This window comes from Physeter macrocephalus, chromosome 1, assembly GCF_002837175.3.
Source record: "Physeter macrocephalus isolate SW-GA chromosome 1, ASM283717v5, whole genome shotgun sequence".
NCBI classification, from domain to species: Eukaryota; Metazoa; Chordata; class Mammalia; order Artiodactyla; family Physeteridae; genus Physeter; species Physeter macrocephalus.
In genome coordinates, this window is record NC_041214.2 from 114,909,416 (window position 1) to 114,915,415 (window position 6,000).

The 6,000-nt window shown below is 38.5% G+C and overlaps 1 protein-coding gene across 4 annotated transcripts in view; it reads right to left on the bottom strand.

The window, feature by feature from the left end:
- CRYBG3 (crystallin beta-gamma domain containing 3) overlaps positions 1 to 6,000 on the bottom strand; it is an 83,025-nt gene that overhangs the window by 43,152 nt on the left and 33,873 nt on the right. The gene's annotated exons all lie outside the window — the stretch shown is intronic.

Here is a 6,000-nt window from a genome sequence, read left to right on the forward strand (position 1 = left end):
AAGGAGGAAGAGGAAAGTTTAGGAGAACAATGGTATTTTGTTTTATGGATTGCTGTATTTTAGCAATTTTCACATACTTGTGGGATAATTTTCACACAAATAAATCCAGGAAGAATTTTAAATGGCACTGAAAACAATTTTGATAGTCACTATTCCTATATACTTTAAAGAAAAAAATAAGTCTGAATTTACTTTAATCAGGAAAACACATTTTTATGAAATTGGAAATTAGTCAACCGTTAGTAAATTGCCAGGACTTACAGACTATCATATGTAACACTAATTGTAAAGGAAACTAAAGTCTCACTTGTGCCTAAAAAGCAAAAGCCATATGAACCAAAAAGTAAACACACAATGTACTGTGGGCATTGTGGGAGAGGATTTTATGAGCTTAAATGTAACAGAAAAAATAAAATCTGCTTGACAAAAAAATTGTTTTTTAAAAATTAAAATCAGAGGACATCTCCGTATAGTCAGATGGCATATTTAAAACAAAAATAACAGAAAAATTCTAAGACCCAACTTGACAATCAGCAAAAGTCACACATAATTCACAAAAAAGATTAATGTTAAAAACAAACAAATGTATAATTTCACTAGTAAAAATAAAGAAATTCAAATTAAAACAGATACAATTTCACTTTTTAAGTTAAGAAAGATCTAAAAGCCCAGTTTTACCAGGGAACGTTCCTGGTGGAAATATAAATTTTACAGCTACTTTAGAAAATAATTTAGATATATATTTAAAAGACAAATTGTTTACATTCTTTGAGTCTGAAATTCCTTTTTCCTTAAGTTTCCTAAAACTAAATGATAGTCAATTTATATGCAAAGATGAATTATTTAACATAGTGAAAAGCTGTAAAAAGTGTAAATGTCCAAAAGATTTACAAACATAAACCTTTATGCATCCACTGCTTAATGGAATAAATACAATTAAGCAGAGTTTTTAACAAGCTAACAGTTAAAAATTATATCATACACTTACTACTGGCCAGGAGCTTTACATGCCTTATTTCCAATGTGATTATATTACTATCACTCCCATTTTACAGCTAACAAAATTGAGTAATTTGCCTGATATAACACAGCTACTGAGTGGCAGAGATTGAATTTGAATCCAAATCTGTCTATCTGTCTACTCTAAACTCTTAATCACTGTCAGATATAAATGTAAGGATGAAACAGTAGGACAAAAACTAAAACTTATAAACTTGGTAAGATTACAAGTTCTCAAAAAAACCCCAACTTTCATCATAAAAAGACTAGAAGAAAAAAAAGAAAACACCAAGAGTGGTTATCTTTGGGTCCAGACGTTGAACAATTTTACCCTATATTTTTTTCAAAACTTTATAATAGGTATATTTTTATTTTTTTATTTTTTTTGTGGTACGTGGGCCTCTCACTGTTGTGGCCTCTTCCGTTGCAGAGCACAGGCTCCGGACGCACAGGCTCAGCGGCCATGGCTCACGGGCCCAGCCGCTCCGCGGCATGTGGGATCTTCCCGGACCGGGGCACGAACCCGTGTCCCCTGCATCGGCAGGCGGATTCTCAACCACTGCGCCACCAGGAAAGCCCAGGTATATTTTTAAATGGAAAATACAGAATGCATTAAAAAAACAAAAAAACAAAACAAGAGGGACTTCCCTGGTGGTCCAGTGGCTAAAACTTTGCACTCTCAATGCAGGGGGCCGCGGTTCAATCCCTGGTCAGGGAACTAGATCCTGCATGCCCCAACTAAAAGATTCCCACGTGCCGCAGCTAAAGATCCCACGTGCTGTAACTAAAGACCTAACACAGCCAAGTAAATAAATAAGTAAATATTTTTTTAAAAAACCCAAAAAACAAAGACTCTTCCTTTCTGCCTACTATATTTCATTGTTTGTAAGTCAAGTCTTAGACCTATGGAAAAAAGTTATCAGCGTCTATACATCTCAAACACTATCAAATTTCTCATTATGATTATTATTATAAATATTATCTAAGATTTCTAGTGTAACCATTCATTTTACATGAACAAGCAAAACAGTGTCCAATAAAAACAAAGCACCTATGAGGAGAGAAAGAAAATACATTAAAAAGAAATTCTCTTGCACTTACAACTTGTCAAGTTTGAAGGATTTAAAAACTGCTGACACAGCTGGGTCAAATTTCATTTGAAACTTTAAAAGATAAAGGTTTTTTACCAGAAATTTTTATTATAATATAATTTCTAACCCATATACTTGTCAAGTTTGAAGGATTTAAAAACTGCTGACACAGCTGGGTCAAATTTTTGATGAAACATTAAAAGATAAAGGTTTTTTACCAGAAATTTTTATAATATAATTTCTAACCCATATTCGTGTTCTTAATTCCTCCTTGAGAGTAAACATGTGGAACCTGAGAACACCTGTCACCTTCATTACTTTCTCATGGTTCTTAAAAAAAACGGGAGCAGGGTGGATTTACTCTTCATGACTCCCACCATGCCTCATTTTATTAATAGAACACTTTTCAAAACACTTGCACTTGTTATCTCTTCTGAGCTCCCTTAAACCCTTATTTTACATATATATGTGTATATATACACACATATATATCCATATATGTGCACATATACACATAGATGTCTATATCTATCTGGTTACAGATATAGATCTGCCATTTTCCAGAAACAAATCTAGAATATACATATGTTAAATCAAGGCTTCAACATCCTAGAAGAGATTTGCCTTAAGGTCTCCAGGACAAGCCTCCCCAATGACATTTTACAGCCTGGGTGCCACATCAACAAACCTGGTTATATTGACAACATAAACTTCCATCATCCAAGGAACATGAGCATGCCTCCGTTTCTTGCAACCTGAAAGTGTGTAAACAGCTCTAGGCGGCTGTGAGAATACAATGCGGTAATGACAACTGAAGGCGCCCATCTGGGTCCTGGTCAGGAACTGGTATCCACAGCCTCGGACCAAGTCAGGCCCCATGACAACGGGCAGGTCTTCAGCAGCTCTCACACATGGACCCCTCCTCCCCTACTCTGGTGATTCTGGAACGCTCCATCTCTGCTTTTATCTCCTCTGCCCCTACAACTGTTCTCTACCCCCTGTTAGGGTTGTAGGAATTGAGTGGGGATAAGTTGACAGAAACCATGGGTCACTGCATCACGTTGGAGTGAAACGGGACAAAGACAAAGATAATCACAGATATGTGCACATGTGCTGTGATTGTGCCTTTTCATTGAGAAATCACTTGTGTTACGGTGTCATGGACTTTACTTGAGCACTGATTTGCACAGACCCTACCGTGTGGGTCGTGGGAGAGCGGTGGCAGAGAGGAGGGTGAGCTGCGAGGCAGGCTGAAGGCACAGGCCATTTGGCAATGATGCAGCCGGGAGCTGAACAGAGGGGGGACCCACTGTCACAGGACCCAGTGACAAGTACAAGTGCTGGCAGCACCTGGGTTCACAAATAAATTTACTCATGTGGCTTGAGTTTGTGTCCTTCCTACTCTGGCTACCATTCCCAGAGACGTGGCCAAGGGCCACAGGAGACTCCTAAGTGACATCGTTCTCTTTTTTAATCTCCTGCTTTTGTTGAGTCATGCCTTGTAGCTTCTGCCTTCCATCTTTTTCTATGTATGTTTCTGAGCCAGGCTTCTGGCTTTGACCCTGTCTGCATTTTTCACTCAAACCTACCAAATATACAATATCTGATCCAGTTGACTAGTTGCCATCAATATGGTGTCCCTGCTGGTCAGAGCTCTTAACTCCAAGCCAAATCAAGTCATCTGGGGCTAAATCTCAAGGGTCACACGTATAAAGTATGGGATAAAATATGCAAGAAAACACAAAAACAAAAAAAACAAAACTTCTGGGCTTCCCTGGTGGCGCAGTGGTTGGGAGTCCGCCTGCCGATGCGGGGGACACGGGTTCGTGCCCCGGTCCGGGAGGATCCCACATGCCGCAGAGCGGCTGGGCCCGTGAGCCATGGCCGCTGGGCCTGCGCGCCCGGAGCCTGTGCTCCGCAACGGGAGAGGCCACAACAGTGAGAGGCCCGCGTACCGCAAAAAAACAAACAAACAAACAAAAAAAACCCAAAACTTCTAACTGCCTTGCTCGTGAGGTGACTGCAACAGGACACAAGTCCTGTGAGGTTACTAGGTTATTATCATTCTGACTATAAGCACAATTACATAATACTTAAATTTATTAAATAACTTTGAAAGTCACACAGATTTAAGTGGAGCTCTGTTGCTTCAGAAGGATGAATAATGATGGAACAACCTCAAATCTGTACTCCATTTTATATTTTTAAAGCACTCAAATCCAATGAAAAATCTGGGTGGTCTAACATGGTCTCAGGTACAGTACTCCCCACTGTTAGAGCAAGCTAACAAGCCGTTGCTTCAGGACCAAAAATAAGTCTTAAGGATCAGTAATTTGATTATTCTTAAATTCCATAAAATCCCTCAGCTCATTGGGCCCTGGAACTCCTACGCTACAACCCCCCGGGGTGGGCAGCGTAATACGAGACACCAGCAGAGATCTGGTGTACCCATTAATTTAGGAGACATAACAGTGTCTGCTGCATACCACCTTGTTTCAGAGATCTGAAAAGAGGCCCCAAGTCTGAAAATCATAACAAAAGCAAATCCAGAAGTAGGCTAGTATGAAACTGAGGAAAAACAAGCATCCCAAGAAAGTTTTATAGAGGAAGCCAAGGAATAAAAATTCCTTCTTTAATCCCTGGAGTCTAAATACTGCTATATTCCTTCTGGTCCTTTTCGCTTTAGAAAATAATCAACTCCTAGTCAATATATCTCCCTGACTCATTTGGAATTAGAAACACATTTCTGGTTGTCCTCTCCAAAGCAATCCATGACACAGATCACGTTATCCCTAAGGAACATATCCAGGATCTGACCTTCGTAGATCCAGTGTTCCACACACTACAGCCAGGACGTCAGAAGACTGCACTGTGTTATGCAACTTTTCTATCTGTCCTCTGTTTATTTTCTATTATTTCAGCTTAGATCTTAAATGCAGTGCTTCACTCTTCCCAGGTTAGAGACCACCTCTGAGAGTCTACATGGGGAAAAGATGTCTCACATCAACTCTGCCTGCTAATCACATAGGTTGACATAGGTGACAACCCCAAGAGCTTTAAATCCTATTTCTAACAATACTGTACCATATACTTAAAATTTTCAAAGAGGGTAGATCTTATGTTGTGTCTTATAGCACAAAAAAATTAATAATAATTATAAAGAGGGCAGGAGGAAACTCTGAGAGGAGGTGCATATGTCTATGGCCTTGATGGTGGTGATGGTTTCATGGGTGTATACTTATTCCCAAACTCCTCAGTTGTATACAAAAAATATGTACAGCTTTTTACATGTCAATCATACCTCAACAAAGTGGTTTTTAAAAAAGAACTCCTCACCAAATATATGCTATACCTGGAGAGTATAAAATATTTCATCTGAAAACATTTTTGTGAACATAAATTTAAATTATAAATATGAAAATTATGTAAATAATTACTTATTATACATGTGTATTAGTCTGCAGAGTAACTATATATTTATAGCTACAAATGAAATGCTAATAATCCTTTGGCCGAATGAGATTCCAGCTTTCCACTCTTGACGTGCTTAAATTTTTTACTCTAATCATTCTGTAACAAAGGAGAATGGGTAATATGACATGGGCTCTAGAGTAAGACAGACTTGCCCCTCAAATCACAGCTCTACACTCGGGCACAGTACCAAACATCTTAGATCCTCAGTTTCTGTATCTATAATACGGGAATCGTGAGTCTCTATCTCTTCATTTTTGTGAAGATTAAGTGCAAGTATGCATGTATAGCCATTAATAAGTACTTGAAAATGTTAGGATTATTACAATGAGGATTATGCTAACATCTTTACAAGGTAAACTAGTCCTAATTTTTTTTTTTTTTTTTTTGGCTGTGTTGGGTCTTCGTTGCTGCGCGTGGGCTTTCTCTAGTTGCCGCG